Source organism: Trichomycterus rosablanca, chromosome 9 (assembly GCF_030014385.1).
Source record: "Trichomycterus rosablanca isolate fTriRos1 chromosome 9, fTriRos1.hap1, whole genome shotgun sequence".
Lineage (NCBI taxonomy): Eukaryota > Metazoa > Chordata > Actinopteri > Siluriformes > Trichomycteridae > Trichomycterus > Trichomycterus rosablanca.
In genome coordinates this window covers 8,471,354-8,488,554 of record NC_085996.1, presented here as the reverse complement: position 1 = coordinate 8,488,554, position 17,201 = coordinate 8,471,354, and the positions used below count along the sequence as shown (strand labels likewise).

At 41.2% G+C, this 17,201-nt stretch overlaps 1 protein-coding gene across 3 annotated transcripts in view; it reads right to left on the bottom strand.

Moving 5' to 3' along the window:
- tab2 (TGF-beta activated kinase 1 (MAP3K7) binding protein 2) overlaps positions 1-17,201 on the bottom strand; it is a 40,821-nt gene that overhangs the window by 18,706 nt on the left and 4,914 nt on the right. For all 3 annotated transcript variants that reach the window (XM_063001104.1, XM_063001102.1, XM_063001103.1), the window contains exon 2: positions 3,322-3,403. The gene's annotated coding sequence lies outside the window, so the exon portion shown is untranslated. The remainder of the gene's footprint in view (positions 1-3,321; positions 3,404-17,201) is intronic.

Here is a 17,201-nt window from a genome sequence, read left to right as displayed (position 1 = left end):
CTCATAAAGAAGATATTACTGCATCACACGAGGGCCCAGCTCCAACACCCACTGGCAGCTGGACAAGCAGGAACAGTCCACGCTCTTACACTCGTACACAATTAGAGGAGTGTAACAGCATGCTTCAGAGCTGCAAGATTTAGTATGTTTAAATGGAACCTGGTGCGTTTAGTCAGGTGAGAATATAGCCATCACCCTCTGGTTCAGTAGTGAGGGGTGGTGAGGGTCTGCTTCCAAACTGACTTCAGTCCTATTTAAGGATGTCAATGACCAATCGATTAACCCATAACTAACTACATATACATGAGGAGTCGCCACAGCAGATTTTCTAAATCAACCCTCCTGACTGGCCGACATGACCCTGAAATTTAAACCCCTGATCTCAGTGGTAGTGGGCTAACATACTTTATAACTGCACCACCCAGGCACCCTTCAAACTTTATTAAACTATATTCTTCAAAACATGAATAACAGAACTATAAAAGATTCAAGCTGATTGGTGCGGGTATGGGGTCGGACTACGTGTGGATCTGTGAGGAATGATGTGGGAACTTCTGAATCATGTCCCAGTATGAAGGTATAAACTCTATCATTTTATAATATTGACACAAACTTTGTCAGGAAGAACTTAAATCTACCCACCCAAAATCAAAAGAATAAGAATCAAAAACAGACTTGGTTTTGTTTAAAGAGTAATATTCAGTAGAGCTGGTTAATAAAGCAACACTTATCATGCATCTAATCCCTCCTGGTCACCTGTTTCAATTTAAGTGATGTGAAACCAAAACATACCCAACAGAATGTGGGCAAAAGTATTTAGTCACTGTGACTCTGACCAGGCAAACACACCGAGAGGTGTAAAAGCACCCTCCAACCATTCAAAACACAAATCAGGCAGATATATGCAAAGCAGGCGTATTAAATATTTCTGCATAGCTGAACATGCTGCGGCACCGAAGATGTTTATGCAAGGCTGATAGCTGTTGACTTTTACAAGCGCAGCAGCGATGTCACTGCACATAACCATAACCCACCTGAAACATCTGTACAGCTGCCGAAAGGTGAATTTCATAACTACACATCCCTAATTACAACCACATGTTTGACCTCAGACAGAGGAAAAAACATGAAGTGCAAAAAGCCAACCATAAAATGAGTGTGTATTTGTCAGAGCTTCTCAGTGCACAGTCATGAGAAAACACTATAAAAACGGACAAATCAGCAAACCGGAGCTCTGACCAATCGCAAGCGTCTGCGTGTTACCGGCAGAGGAAATTCAGAAGAAAAAGAGAAGACATTTTAGTGATTTATCAGATCTTACAGTTATATTTTCAGACTTACTAATGCACTGCTCCCATGCACAGAAACTTACAGGTTCATCAAGTCTGAGCATGTGCACCACTAGACACCAGCGCCCGGAGCAATCACAACACTACACGACACTACATGCAAAAAGCCCTGTCCTCACCCACAATGTATTAAAACATCGATTAAGTGTGGGGCCCTTCTAAATTCACAGGAAAAAATGCTTAATTTCACAATCCTCGTTTTTCGAAAATCGCAGATTTTATGGATTTTTAAACCAAAGTGCCACATTTCACGACAGTCGTTAAGTAACACTTAGAAATTGAATGATAGAATAAATGGAAGGTACAATACACCGCACAGCTACCTTAATAATTGAATGTAAACCTAGAACATTCAGCGACAGTCTCAAAGTCAGAAAAATTCTGTCCGTCTTCTGACACCACCCTCCAGCGTCGCAAATGTGACCTCGACTGAACAGGGACAAATTCCCACTGCTACTTTCCATCCCAGTGAAGGCTGTAATTGCAGAAAAGGTGGTGTCAAATCCATTTGAATGCCTATAGTTTTGAAACGAGATGTCCCACAAGCTCCTGGTCAGGTGTCCACATACTTTTTCGGTCACATGTTGTACGTGTAATAGAAATTGAGGGCACCGATCTAAAAACTGTCCAGTTTGTCCTCTGTTTACTCTGCTGAATGTCTGCAGACATTCATCTGAAACAGGAGCAGCGCTTTCAGTGTGACCCATTCCCACACAGAAAGAGGAAATAAGGAAACAAACAAACAATAAAAAAAAAACCTTCCACTAGCAGTAGCTCTACATGATAAGCACTGAACCTAAGGTTTGCTAACTGTGCTGTGGGTTCATACTTTAGGACACTGGTTCTTAAGGAGTCCGGAGTCTACGTAGGGTCACAAAGATTTACGAAATCATAAATATAAATTTTTTTTTTATAAGTGTTATGCTTAGATATTTTTTCCGTGCTTGCTACCATATAGGTTTGTGAACAGCAATTGTTGTCCTATTTGTTATGATATGGTTTAAAAGGCCTTACTCAAGGGCCCAACAGTAGCAACCTGGCAGCGGTGAGACCTGAACTAGTGATCTTGTGACCTTGTGACCTTGTATTAGTACTGGACTAGTACCTTGTATATTCTTATAGCTTGTACTAGTGCAGCTATAAGAATATATATTATTATTTGTATTTATCAGAATTGTAATGTCCTATTTTACACACTTTGGTTACATTCATGACACAGTCTTGGACAATTTTGTATCTCCAATTCACCTCACTTGCACGTCTTTGGACTGTAGGCGGAAACCGGAGCTTCTGGGGGAAACCCACGCAGACACGGGGAGAACATGCAAACTCCACACAGAAAGGACCCGGACTGCTCCACCTGGGAATCGAACCCAGGACCTTCTAGCTGTGAGGTGACAGTGCTAACCACTGAGCCATAAGAATATGTAACTTTGCTAAGCAGGAATAATTAACTTATTTGAGAGGAACATGATAAGGATGTGATGGGTTCATGCACATTTATGAGAGACAGTGAAGGGTTTAAAGTGTACATACAACATAAATCAGGCTTCTGGAAACTGTTACAACTTTGACAACCATATAAAAGCCAATTAAATCACCAAACAACAGCACAAACCCTCTGGTGCTGCAGTGAGAAAATTCAAAGCACTGAAGATGAAAGGAGGTATGAAAACATCTCATAGCCTCCTAATTGACTATTTGGGTGGGTTGAGTGCACCGATTCCAAAAGCAACACTTTCTTCTTTCTGATCCGGCGAGGCTCCCTCTCCATCTCCTCAATGACCAGATTCCTTCTGTGCATGACCGTAGCCAGCAAATACACCTTGCTGTCCACCAGAGTAATGAATACAAGCCCTGCCAAAACATTTCCAGGTCTGGGGAGAAACGCTTCTATGTGGCTGTGAAACACTTCAGCGTCTGTCGGCACCGACGCATGAAAAGCCAAAAGTAAATGACATTTTCTTCTTACCCTAAATGCAGTCTATCAGCCAAGACATGTTTGGATTCCGCTGTGTGCACGCTCCTGATCTCGCTCACAAATGGGAGTAAATCTGAAACAAACAAACAAATAAAAAACATGGATGAATATCGAAGTCAGAGACATCATGTTTTTTTAAATCGGGAGAAATACCATCCTGTTAGATTGGGAGATTTCTCATATATAAACCAGACGCCACAGTGACACAGCTAGTAGAAATGATGCCCCACAGAAACATGGGTCCTGGTGTTCAAAAAGTGACCATTTTCCCACGCTCTCCCTGTTCCCAAGTGGGTTTCATTCAGGTACTTCTGTTTCCCAATGAGCTCGCAAAAGCAAGCAGAATGGGGATTGCTCACCTAAACTGACCCAGGTGTGAGTGAATTTTGCTCTTCAGTGGATTGATGTCATTGTTCAGGCTAGGTATTATTTAGGTGGTGGATCATTCTCAGCACTGCAGTGACACTGACATGGTGGTGGTGTGTTAGTGTGTGTTGTGCTGGTATGAGTGGATCAGACACAGCAGCGCTGATGGAGTTTTTAAATACCGTGTCCACTCACTGTCCACTCTATTAGACACTCCTACCTAGTCGGTCCACCTTGTAGATGTAAAGTCGGAGACGATCGCTCATCTATTGCTGCTGTTTGAGTCGGTCATCTTCTAGACCTTCATCAGTGGTCACAGGACGCTGCCCACAAAGCGCTGTGGCTGGATGTTTTTGGTTGGTAGACTATTCTCAGTCCAGCAGTGACAGTGAGGTGTTTAAAAACTCCATCAGCGCTGCTGTGTCTTATCCACTCATACCAGCACAACACACACTAACACACCACCACCATGTCAGTGTCACTGCAGTGCTGAGGATGATCCACCACCCAAATAATACCTGCTCTGTGGTGGTCCTGACCATTGGAGAACAGCATGAAAGGGGACTAACAAAGCATGCAGAGAAACTGATGGACTACAGTCAGTAATTGTAGAACTACAAAGTGCTTCAATATGGTAATTGGAGCTGATAAAAAGGACAGTGAGTGTAGAAACAAGGAGGCGGTTTTAATGTTATGGCTGATCAGTGTATATAAATATATATATATTTTTTTATATATATATTTTTTTATCAGATTAATTTCTCTTCCCTCAGGTGTTCCCTGTTCAAACACTAGTTGTATTTACTCTTCTGAGACCACTTCATCATCATTAGGGTCATGGTGGGTCTGGATCCTGACCTGAACATACAGGGTTCTTAGCAGGAACACACCATGAACAGGACACCAGTCCATAATAGAGCATTTATCCCTTTATTTACTGCCCTACACCTGAGGGCAGGTCAGCTAATTCATCTTCTGCATGTTTTGAAAAGTTGAAGGAAACTGGAGGACCTGGAGAAAGACAGTGCCTAGAGGCAAGGTTTGAACCAAGGTCACCAAGACCCTAAAAAATCCGTGCAGTACCGCCACTACCAGCTGCATCACAATGCCACTTGGGAATTTAGTAGTTTCTGTAGAGCCAGTAGTTGCATGTACATTCACATGCAAGCATTTGACCATGTGTACAAATTCACTTTTGAATTTACTTTCCTGATTCACAGAGAGAGCGAGAGAGAGAGAGAGAATGAGAGAGAATGAGAAAGAATGAGAGAGAGAGAAAACACTGCAGCCGGAAATGCTTGCAGCAGCTGCTAGGAGTATTACTCCCCACCTTGAGGCCAAGCAAAAGACAAATGGCAGCCAAATCATGTGGCTTGCCCATCTAGAAAGGCCATTGGTGAAAAGCAGCCTGTTCCACTGCTGTGTGTAACACTCATCTAACATGTGTCACTAAGCAACAGAGAAAGAAAAGTACTCAGTATAGCATGGCATGAAGGCGAAGCGAGTGTGTCTGTGCCAGCCGCAGATTCCTAAAAAGAGCCAAAAGAGGTTTCATTCAAAACGGAATCATATATTTACTCTACACCTCACAGAGATTCAGCAACACATGGCAGTTAAAAGCACCGAGTCTGGTTAAATCAGCAAATTGGGCTCATTTAATCCTGAGTTTTTCCTGACTTAATTGTCTGTGGATGAATTGGGATGGGGTGGGAGTGTTGGGAAGCTCTGACCACTCAAACATGAATTTTAGAAGTTATGGAAGTGCACCAGAAGCTAAGTAGCTATTAGGGCAAGCCGTAGCCTAGTGGTTAAGGCACAGGACTAGTAATCCAAAGGTTGCTGGTTTAAGCCCCACCACTGCCAGGTTGCTGCTCTTGGGCCCTTGAGCAAGGCCCTTAACCCTCAGTTGCTCAGACTGTCTACTGTAACTGTAATGTATGTCGCTTTGGATAAAGGTGTCTGCTAAATGCTGTAAATGTACATGTAAATACTAGGTATGTAAATATAACATGCAAATTCCTACTAAAATCATCCGATTATTAGGCAAACATGACTAAAAGTATGTGGACACCCCTCCTAAAGCCTGACATAAGGGTTTTAATGACTTTTCTTCTCAAAAATGACTGTGTACCAATCAGAATCAGAATACTTTATTGATCACAGAGGGAAATTGCAGTAAACAAAGCAAGCTCTATAAGGACAAGTCTCGACCAATAGGTAGCAAGGAAGTCCAGTGGCCTGCAAAAAGCCCTGACCTGGACCTCACTGAACTCTGTTGGGATGAATTGGAATGCAGATTGCAAGCCAAGCCTTCTCACACAGCATCAGTGCCTGATCTTAAAATGTCTACTGTAAAGACCTCCAAGAAAAGCAGAAGCGGATATTGTAGCAAAAGGGGAGAAGGCAAGCCAATGTTAATGCATGCGGTTTTGGAATGGGATGTCCAACAGGCTCATGGTCAGGTGCCCACATACTTTTAGCCATATTGTGCACATGCATTGTGACTGCACGGGGAAATGCAGTTAGTTTTGCTGTGCCAGGCAGGATGATCACCAGTGCTTAACTACAGCTGAGAAGCTAATGTTTCCAATTTTTCCAAAAATAATGCAGCTAGTCTTGACAGGCTGGCACTGATACAAGAGGTCAGCCACAGGCAGAAGCTAAAGATGTACCGATCAGGGTTTTTGGCACCGATCTCCTGATCTCCTTTCAGGGCGATCGGCCGATAGCCGATTCCGATGGGGAATAGTCTCAGTGATTCATGACACTGTGCAACATGCCCACACACGCAGGTTTAATGTTATCCAGTTCAGTCTGAAAAAAAAACTTAAAGAGCCTCACAGTGAAAATAAACCGGAGACAAACGCAACAGCGCGCGTGTGTGTGTTTGTGCGTAAGTTCTTCTTCTCAGTTATCTCTCCGTGTTTACTGTTATTAATTAAATGTCGTGGTTTTAAATAAACACCAGCTACTACAGAACATTCTGTGTGACTCTCTTACATTAAAAAGCTTAATTTAAAAGCTTAATTAAACTGCTATTACCACAGATCTGTAACCGAGTCAGACTCGTTCCGTCTAAAAGTTTTCTGATGATCCTAAAAGTTCAGCAGATGATCCTGAACTAACGAATTTGGTAATGAATAAACTTTTGCCTCTGATTGGCTCTGTAATGTTTTCTGTTCTCATCTACATCACAAGTAAGAACCGCTTACGATTTACCAAAGTGAACCAGGAGTTTATATAACGTGCTGATAGAATCGACTCAGATGTGACCGGGTTGAATTATCTTTTTAAAGTAAATATTACAATCAGCAAAATTACATCGTATGTATGATGCACAACGTTAATGATGTTATTTTAGGTCATGAAGAGCTTTCACTGTGGTTTCTGTACGATGGTTGATGAATGGTGATGTGATGGTTGGTGCTTCGTAGCTCAAAGTCTGGATCAATCCACTGAGCTGTTAACTTAACGTGATCTTTATATATCACACGATCGGATCGGCTACTTTTAGGAAATATCGGCCGATTGCCGATAGCATATTTTGATTAAAAATCGGCCGATACCGATTCATAGCCGATCGATCGTCCCATCTCTAGCAGAAGCCCATCATCACGCCTTCAGCCATACAGACTTTCGTGGCCATTTTATAAGCACCAGGCTAAATTTCCAAAACAGTCCTCGAGACTGGCACGGATGAGACTGGCACAGACAGGTGCAGCCAGTCCTGATCCTTTGCCCGGCCACGTGCCAAACCACACAAAACACCAGAGTCAAAACATCGCCACATTCCTGCCCGCTATAGTGCTGCCCAACCTCGACCTGCAACATCCAGATGACGCGGTATCATGATCGACGTGGCTCAGAACAAAAACGATGGTGCTTGATTGTATTTTGTCCAAATCTTAGCTTGTCACAATGGCTAATTTTGATACACATGACTAATTAAATGTGTTTTTGGCAATCTTGTGGGTATAAGATCAGCAAAAAATGGAGCTACACTAATAAGTAACAATTCTATACTTTAATCAACTATACATACATTAACTAACTGTTGCAAAACTAGAAGTAATGCTCTGTAACCGAACTACAGTGCAGTGAGAAAAATATCTTCCCCATTCTTGAATCCTTGTTGTTCTTTTAACTGGTAACCAACAAGCTTATAGTGTCCAATCAAAATATAAAACACATCACTGTAATGTTTAATGAAAATCCAGTCAGCAGTCTGAGCTCTTGTGAGATCTGTAGCTTTGCTCTCAGCCGATATAAAAAATCAGCTTGTTGAAACTGAACATAAAAGACCTCTTAAGCGCCAGCATTGAACATAACTGAACAACGACTTCTTTGTCAGGTGGTCGGTAATAGATTAATCACTTAAACTGGGCATATTGCATTTGCAGGCAAAGCTGACATGTAGTCTAGTGACAAACATAAAGCCAAACTAAAATTGATATCAGAACCAGAGCTACACTATATGAACTCAAGTATGTTCAAAGCCCTGCTAATTCTGGTGTTTTAGCCACACCCACTGCTAACAGGTATGGAAAATCTATTATTTACTTCTGATCACCATGCAGTGTTTTAGAAGAGGCTATCCAACAAACCCATGGTCAGGCCTCTAATCACGTCACAGCACATACTTCTGGCCCTTAACTCTAGTTTGGTATTTGGTGGAACTGTGCTCGGCTTGCAATCAATGCAATCAATTATGCATCAAAGCAACTTGATGTAAACCAATTTATAGGTTTAAAGACTAAGTCGGCTGCACGTCGCCGGGCGTGCTCTGTCTCCCTCTTTAAAACCTCTGCAAGATTAAGGCGCACTCCCAAATACTGTTAAGGGCTGATCTGATTTCAGCTCTTAAGCTGGGAATGCTGGAGGAGCTTTCCGCTGGCTTAGCCATTGTGTACGTTTGCTGCGCTGTTGTGCAACGTGTTTTGGAAAAAGAGTAAGCGAGGGAGGGAAGGGAGGAATAGCAGGAGAGAGAGAATTCGGCATGTCAAGTCAGCCCGCCCCCCCGGGTGATGAGAAATATGGCTTGTGTTGTAGCCTCAGGCACAGGAGCTTGTGCTCAAGATGCAAAGCTCAGCACTGTCCACTACACCCACACAGAGCTCACGGACTAATGATAAGGTTGCAGTAAAGAGTGGTGGGATAGAAACAGTGGTCTGTTGAGCCTCTCTGTATTACCACAACTGTCAGATCAGAAAGGCAACCTTGAAATGTATTTAAAAAAAAACTGCATCAGTGTACATGAACTCCTAACCTTCAGCTCATACCTGTGAGCGAATTACAGCAATGACACACTTATATGTCCTGTTTACTGTCAGATCTGCTCTCCAGGTGCTTTTCTGCCAAACACACCAAAATGTGACAGACAGGGGGTGCCCATGACTGCTGCAGTAATGTAATAAAATGCCCAGTCAAGGATGCTGGGTTGTAGAGATATGCAGAGCATAGCATGTGGTTTCACGGGTGTTTAAAGCTGCACTCGTATAGGAGGAGAAAGGTGCTAGACTGAAGCACTCCTCGTACAGCAGGAAGAGTAGGCTGCAGCTCACTCTAAAGAGAAAAATACAATTCAAATATTATATAATGCATATAATCAGGAGGTTCTCTGCATTTGTTTTTAGAGCATAGATGGTAGGTGGCTTTGGTGGAAAGTTTAACACATTACCTGAAATGCTTAATCCAGTGGTTAACAAGCATGAGGTCTGGACCCTGTGAGAGGTCAGCTGAAATGCAGCTGGGGTTACAGACTATTTTTACACACCATAATAAACAAATCAAATTAAATAAACCTTTTAGCACACGATAATGTAGCTTGGTGCTCGGGTGGCCCAGTGGTAAATTACCCTAGCCCGCTACTGCGGAGATCGAGGGTTCCTGTACTGCATCCATAAACCTCCTCTTTGGCAATCCTCTCCTCCTGCAGCCAGCAGCTCCATCCTCATCACCTTTCCCCAGATATAACTCTTGTTTCTCCTCTCAACATGCCCAGATTATTCTAATCTTACCTCATCTTGTATCCCAAACATCCTGCACAGGACTAATAACACACAAGTGTGCTCTGTGAGGAGTTATAAAGAAAGTTTTAGCTTAATTCAGCAGTGCTAAAACTGAATAGTCTTCACAAAAGGGGATGTACTTTATAGCCCAAGTCGCACACTTCCAGGTCTTACTGTAAATCTACCCTACAAATGTGTGTCACCTGAGTCCACCACACAGCTACAAAGCAGCTCATGAATGGACATTCCCATAATAAATTATACGGTATAGCACCTAACATATGGACTTGCTTTAAACTGCTGAGGTTGGGATTATTAAATTGATGCTGCTGCTATTTTTATCTGCTCCTGTCTCACTGAGGTCAAGCGAGCTGGTGGTAAAAACGCCATGCAGGCATTTTGAGGTCATTGTGATAAGGAGTGAGGAAAGTGAAAGAGCTGTCTGTTCATTACCGATCCAAATAACATGAACGTGCAAACATTGGCCTAAAAGTGTACTGTATCGTGTATATCAGGTAAACAGCAGTGCAGGTATCACTGACTTTTTAAAAGTCCAAGGAATATGTTGGTAACTCTTTTTGCTAACCAAAATAGTGATTTTATGAAAAAAGGTCAAAAATTTATGTTTTGTTTTGCAGTGAGCAATTATAGAATCAATGCCACACCCAGAGCAGTGAGATTCTGGTAAGTGAATTTACACTATTCAACTATATTGGCTGCAATTTTTTTGTCTGCGTTGTTTTAGGTTACACATGTGATTTGGTTGGCTATATTGTTGGGCTGGGAACGTTAAAAATGTTCCCCATGTAAATTAATGATAAGGCCTTTTTCACTTTACACCATTTCTGCTTATGATGGTTTCATAGAGAACGCTCTGTTTTCAGATAACAGGAAAACCTGTATGTTTGTTTTACACGTGTGATTTATTTACAGCATGATTGGACAAGCACGCAGTGTGTATCCGCTGTGGTCATGCTAATACAAGATGACTAGTTCCTGAACTCTATTTTTATGTTTTAAACCCACTTCAGTTTTTTGTGTTCTTCGCATTGCACAAATCACAGTCACTACTGCTGTAGATGTGTTCATATTACAGCACCTACTGTACCAAATAAAATACTCTTATTTTAGAATTTACACTCCTAGCGTACAATCCTCACACAAGAGTTTCATTAACTGTCTGAATGCAAAGGCAGAACCGTTCTTCTGAATGAAAAACTATTTTAATAACTTGCATACTGAGGTAATATCATGCAAGGTCGAGCTGAGAGCACTTTGGTCTGCAGTACATCTGGAGCAGACTGTCAGATTGTTGAGCCAAGTTGAATTTTATCACTACTAGAGATACAAATTTGTCATCTACTTTTACTTGTTGAGGATTAACCAATAGGCTGATAGCAAATTATTAAATTATTAAATGTAATCATGTTTTATATGTCAAGGCCAAAGGCTTTCAATATTAATCAACATCAACACCAATCCAGTTCTGACATGCTCGCCATATTTAAACCAATATACACCGATCAGCCATAACATTAAAACCACCTCCTTGTTTCTACACTCACTGTCCATGTAGAAGCACTTTGTAGGTCTACAATTACTGACTGTAGTCCACCTGTTTCTCTGCATACTTTTTAGCCAGTTTTCACCCTGTTCTTCAATGGTCAGGACTCTCCCAGGACCACTACAGAGCAGGTATTATTTAGGTGGTGGATCATTCTCAGCACTGCAGTGACACTGACATGGTGGTGGTGTGTTAGTGTGTGTTGTGCTGGTATGAGTGGATCAGACACAGCAGCGCTGCTGGAGTTTCTAAAAACCTAGTTGGTCCACTCTGTAGATGTAAAGTCGGAGACGATCGCTCATCTATTGCTGCCGTTTGAGTTGGTCATCTTCTACACCTTCATCAGTGGTCACAGGACGCTGCCCACGGAGCACTGTTGGCTGGATATATTTTTGGTTGGTGGACTATTCTCAGTCCAGCAGTGACAGTGAGGTGTTTAAAAACTCCATCAGTGCTGCTGTTTCTGATCCACTCACACCAGCACAACACACACACAAAGTGCTTCTATATCATAAGTGGAGCTGATAAAATGAACAGTGACTGTAAAAACAAGGAGGTGGTTTTAATGTTATGGCTGGTGTACAGTCTAAATAAGCGTGAACTTAAACAGGAGTGATAGCAGCCAGTTTTATAATGACTAACATCACAATCATATCACATACCACCCAATGTCTCAATGCAGCAGATATTGATTCTGTTTTTTCTGACAACGTAGTATGTTTCATTTATTTCACCAATGTACATAAGCACAAAATATTCATCAAAACAACAGAATGTCCAAAGAGGTCACAAATAAATGTAAACAAAAAATGATGAAAAAGAAAAGAGACATGAGTTCATAGATTATGTCTGGTCAGTCTAATCAACAAGTCAGAAGAGTTCTTGACCAGACTAAGGGAAAACTTTCCCTGACCCATGTATCCGTTCTACACATGAAAGACTCTGAGATGCTCTGCTCCTTCTCTAAAACGCCCCTCTGGATTTAATTAGTGTAATTGCAACGTCCCAAACCAACCAGCCGAGACTCCCCTGGGCGAGTCCAAGTGAGTGCTGTACTACTATAGTCACCGAAATGAGAAAGCACAGCAGGGAAAGATCTGCCTTTTTGGATTAACAATGCTCGTATTTAATAACTCTATTTTGGAAAAAGGAATTCGGTTGGACTGTTAACAAGGATTTTTTTTTTTAAATGGGTCAGGCAGGACAGATTTAGGAATAGACTAAAAACATCTGGATGAGTGACAGAACTAAAAATGGTTTAAATGAGAGGTGAGCAAGGATAGTTCACATTCATTAATTTCCTTATTCATTTACACCTGTTCCAGTATGACTGCTCATGCGCACAAAGCAAGATCTATAGAGACATGAAGAAAATCTTGCTTTAAAGAAACTTCACTTTGGTATGAACTAAAACATCAACTAAAACTTTCTTGACCAACATCAGTGCCCAGCCATTGGCACAAATTCCCACAGACATCTTTCAAAGTCCTGTAGGAAGCCTTCTCAAGAGAGTGGCTGTTGTTATAACTGAAAATATCACACAAAGGTCACTCTATTTTAATACTGTTGTGTGTGAAATAGGATGCCCAAAGCACACAGAAAGCCATTCCAGTGGTTGTTGGTTTGTTTTTGTTTTTTGTTTTTAGTTCTTTTTGCAGCACTAGGAGCCAGTAAAAAGTGCTGAGTAATAAAACGTAACAATCTCTTTATGTCTCGTGATGCAGCCTCCCTTAACAACGCTGGATATCTGCATTCAAAACTGTTGGGCCAGGTTAAATTACAGATGGGTCATGGGTATGCAAATAAAACAGTGTAGACAAACAGGCTTTGGCTGTCACAAGAAAAACTGCACGAGTAAACTGCTGATTTTGGTAGCCAGTGTGACTGTCAGTCAAGAAACTAAAGCTGCAGCAATACTGTGGTTATGATCCGAAATAAACCAAAATAAGTCATTTGGCAAATCCATTTAATTATTTTCTATTTTTGAAGATACAGGGACATTTTTCATCAAATGAAGGGACTAAATTAATGTGTAAGACAATATGTAAAGATCCTGGCATGCCCAAACTTCTGCATATGACTATATTAGGCAGTGTTTCAAACAGGTCTAAAACAAACCTGATGAAGACCAGGGTTATGGTGAATTCACACCTTAGATGATTTGGATGGGGGAGAGGCAGTTTCTTATTATTTCCCTCTCTCTCAAAAATGTTCGGAAAACAGTAACCATTACCAAACTGAAATATTAAAACAAGTATTTATTATTTTAAAAAAACTAACAAGTAGATTTTTTTGTTTAAGCTCATCAGGTTGGCTGTTGAGTTTTTAGTTTTTATTATGTTGACTTAATGAATGAAATGAAATAACATCACTTGTTCTTTAACAGGCCCAAAAGTGGCTTTTTGAACTGTTTAAAAATAATCACATTAAGGACAAAATTGAAAGTCTTTATTATTGTTGTAAAATTCTATATTAACACAAATCTTAAATCTTGTTTTTCAGTTTTCACGTGCCCCTTAAATAACCAAACAACTGCAGAACTGCAGGCCAAAAATGGTATTTTCCCCACTCATGGTGAACTTTTTACTCAAGGTGAAGACAGGAGAACAACAAGTAAGCGACACGTACAGCCTTTTGTGCCTCGCTGGCTCTTAAAAGTTGCTCTTTTATCCACCCGCACTCCTTCCTCAGGCAAAACAACACGGAGGTAAAATGACACTTTTGTTGCCAAAAAGAGGTGAACCACAGTAAATCAACAAGAGGGAACTCAATCCTGCACCACTTTAACATCAAACGCAGCTGAACTGAGCCCGCTTGGCTGATAAAGAGCCGGTGTACCACTCGCTGTACTCATACAGTATTCTCTGTTGGAGGTTTCTGTACCATTAGGCGACTTTAACATGTTTTACTTCGTTCATTGTGAGGTTGGGTGCATGTTGATGTTTACTGCAGCCCTCGAGTCTTTCACATGATGTGTGTAAAAACTGGTTATGCCACTGAGCACCAAGCTTGAGCTATTAAACAGTAAACATGAGAGGAATAAAAACCCAGCAAAATATAAAGTGGCTTCATGAAATGTTTTTGTTTTGTTGATCTAGCAAGTGTAAAATGCAAACCCAGGCACACAGTTTACAGCTCGATAGTCACCGTGCAATATTTTACTGATCATGTCATGCTAGACTGAAGGTTAAATTAAACAGTTCAGGGTTTTGTGAAACAATGAGAATCAGTTTCTCTCTGCCATGACTGTGCTTCCCTTCTGTCTAAGTCATATAAACAATCTGTCTTATTGGCTGTGCTTTGAAAAGGTCAGCAACAAATCAACAAGGTTTAATCAGACTGAACATTGAGCAAAGCATTAAGCTGTACATATCGAGTGACAAAGCTTTGAATCTCCATAGAAAACAATGGCACAGGGGGCACAAAAGCAGTTTTGCCATGCATCATGTGAATGCGGCTTTACTCTAAGTTCACCTTTTCAGTCCTGAATAGTCCCTGAATGGCCAGAATGCTAACTACATATGCCTTGCATTGACCAGCTGCCAAAATAAAGGAAAATGATCAGTTTATCCATAAACATGTTTTAAACAAACACGGTTTCATTTGGCATCGGTGTATTTAGGACTACAGAGAGCACTGGGTTCTCTATCAGTCCTTCATGCACTTGTGCCCTGTAGATAAAGCTTTCCTTACAGGTGAAGAGAAAACACAAGCCCTTAAACTGAAAGAGTCTTTCTGGCAGCCAGCCTATCTGTTCTCTAGAGAGAGCATGCTAACGAGGATTAGTGTGCATGAAGAAGTGGCCCACGTGGGCTGCACTAATACCAATAAACTTCAATCCATCAAGCTTCTTAAAATAGTGCGAGGTGCAAAATACAGCCTGGACCTTCAGTTCAATCACACTTTGGTGAATGTGTCTCACAATCGTTTAAATCGGCTTATATCAACTGGTTTATTTATTTCCAGGTGGAACCCGACCTGCTCCAGCCCTAAGCAGGATAAAGTGGTTGATGATGATGAAATGTAACTGTACACTTGTGTGCCTAAAGTCATCGTCTACAGCTTTTCTTAACAAAAGACATCGATCCAGCATTTCATTTAAACTAACACATTCTGCATGAACACCAAAGCCAGAACATGGCTGTATATCATGTGAATAACGATGACAACAAGTCTTAAGCTAAGAACAAAAGCCGTAGACAGAAGCGGATCCCTTCAGTAACCGGTGCCACTTCATTTAAGAAACGGCACTGGTATTCCAACCATGCAATTCTTATCTTCACAGTTCACAAATACAAGTGTCTTTTATCCACACTCCTACTGCCGTATCTACATGGAACCATAGACAGATAGCTTCAAACCTAGCTTACATAGAGAGATAAAAAAGATAGAAAGAGATAAGACAGAAAGAGACAGAAAGAGAGAGTCAGTCAGCCATGTTGAGAGGCTCTGACGAGGGCATCAAAAATGCCACAAACCCGAAATGGAAAAATATACACAGGAGCGACAGAAGCAACCGCTCTGGCAGATATAAGAAACTGAATACCTTTTGAAAGATTTAATGAGTAAGCGGTTGATCTGGGGGAAACAGATTTCTTGCTGCACGCTCAGCAAACGATAAAACCTCAAAACAAGTTTGTCAAGAGCGCGACTGTCCCGGGCTTGGCAAAGCGTTAACCATAATATTTTGAGACTCCCACCCGCCATCAGAAAGGAAAAGGCGCCCATGTGTAACTGAATACAATGTTCCCTCACACAGGCGTGCAATTACACACCCAAAGCTAACAACATTCAATGTTCGTACTAACAGGCAAACCTGGCACATTTTAGTAGCTCTGGACCGTTGTGGGTTAGCCGGGATCTGCACAAAAAGCTTTCCAAAAGAAACCAGCCAAAGCAAAAACAGCTCTTCATTTCAGGCATTAAACTACTACATTTATGATTCAAAATTCAAAAACGAAACTAATGTGTACACTTTATAGCAAACAAAGTATACGAACAAGTGGCTGTGTTGCTAACCTGGCCATGTGTACAACAGATTCAACTAAACATACCAGTTTCCGTGCCCTGTTTGGGTCTTATAATGAGACTTAACGACTCAAATACCAGGTAACAGTATCTACTGCAATGTGAACTGTTACCCTAAATATCGGTTTCTAACAATATTTTAGCAAACAAACTCAAAGGAAGCTTTATTGGCATGACAAATAAGGACATTTGTATTGCCAATGCTCATTGTCAAAGCTTAGCATCTCTTTTTTGTAAATGTATCAGTAACCTAGCATAGTGTAAACAGATACACAGACGCTGCTATTACAGGAAATTTGGGATGTCAATGGTTCTTTGATTAACCAACAACCGAAAGAGAAGTCATTGTTCAGTTAAATCTGTCAAATCTGTAAAAAGTCTTTTCAAATTCAAATCCAACAGCTGACCACTGATATTTAAATGAGAAGCAGAGCTGGAGATCCCTCACACGGCTCAGCAACTACGAGGAGGAAATCTGGTGCACTGGCAAAAATTCACTGAGCAGAAATTTGACACCTTCTTAGTGCGCATGTGCAGCATTTGTTACCCTACAGTGGTGTTATGCTGAATGTGCAGACCTGCTATTGGCTGCATCCAGTTGGGAAAGCACATAGCAACAGTAATGAATTAATATTAAACTCTGCACGTGTGAACATGTGTAAAACTGTATTTTGATTTGGCATTTTTTTCAGTAGACATAAGCAGATACATGAGATGTTTAAATCTGTGTGTAAAACAGGGACAGAATCACAGATGTGATATGTACATTTCATTTCCTTCAAACGATTTACCCTGGTCATGGTCCAGGCAGGTCCACTTCCACCGGGAAACTCTGGGAACGGTGCAGGAATACTTCGTACAGAGCACCAATGCATTACAGGGCTTCGGCCATTTCCCCTTAAAAA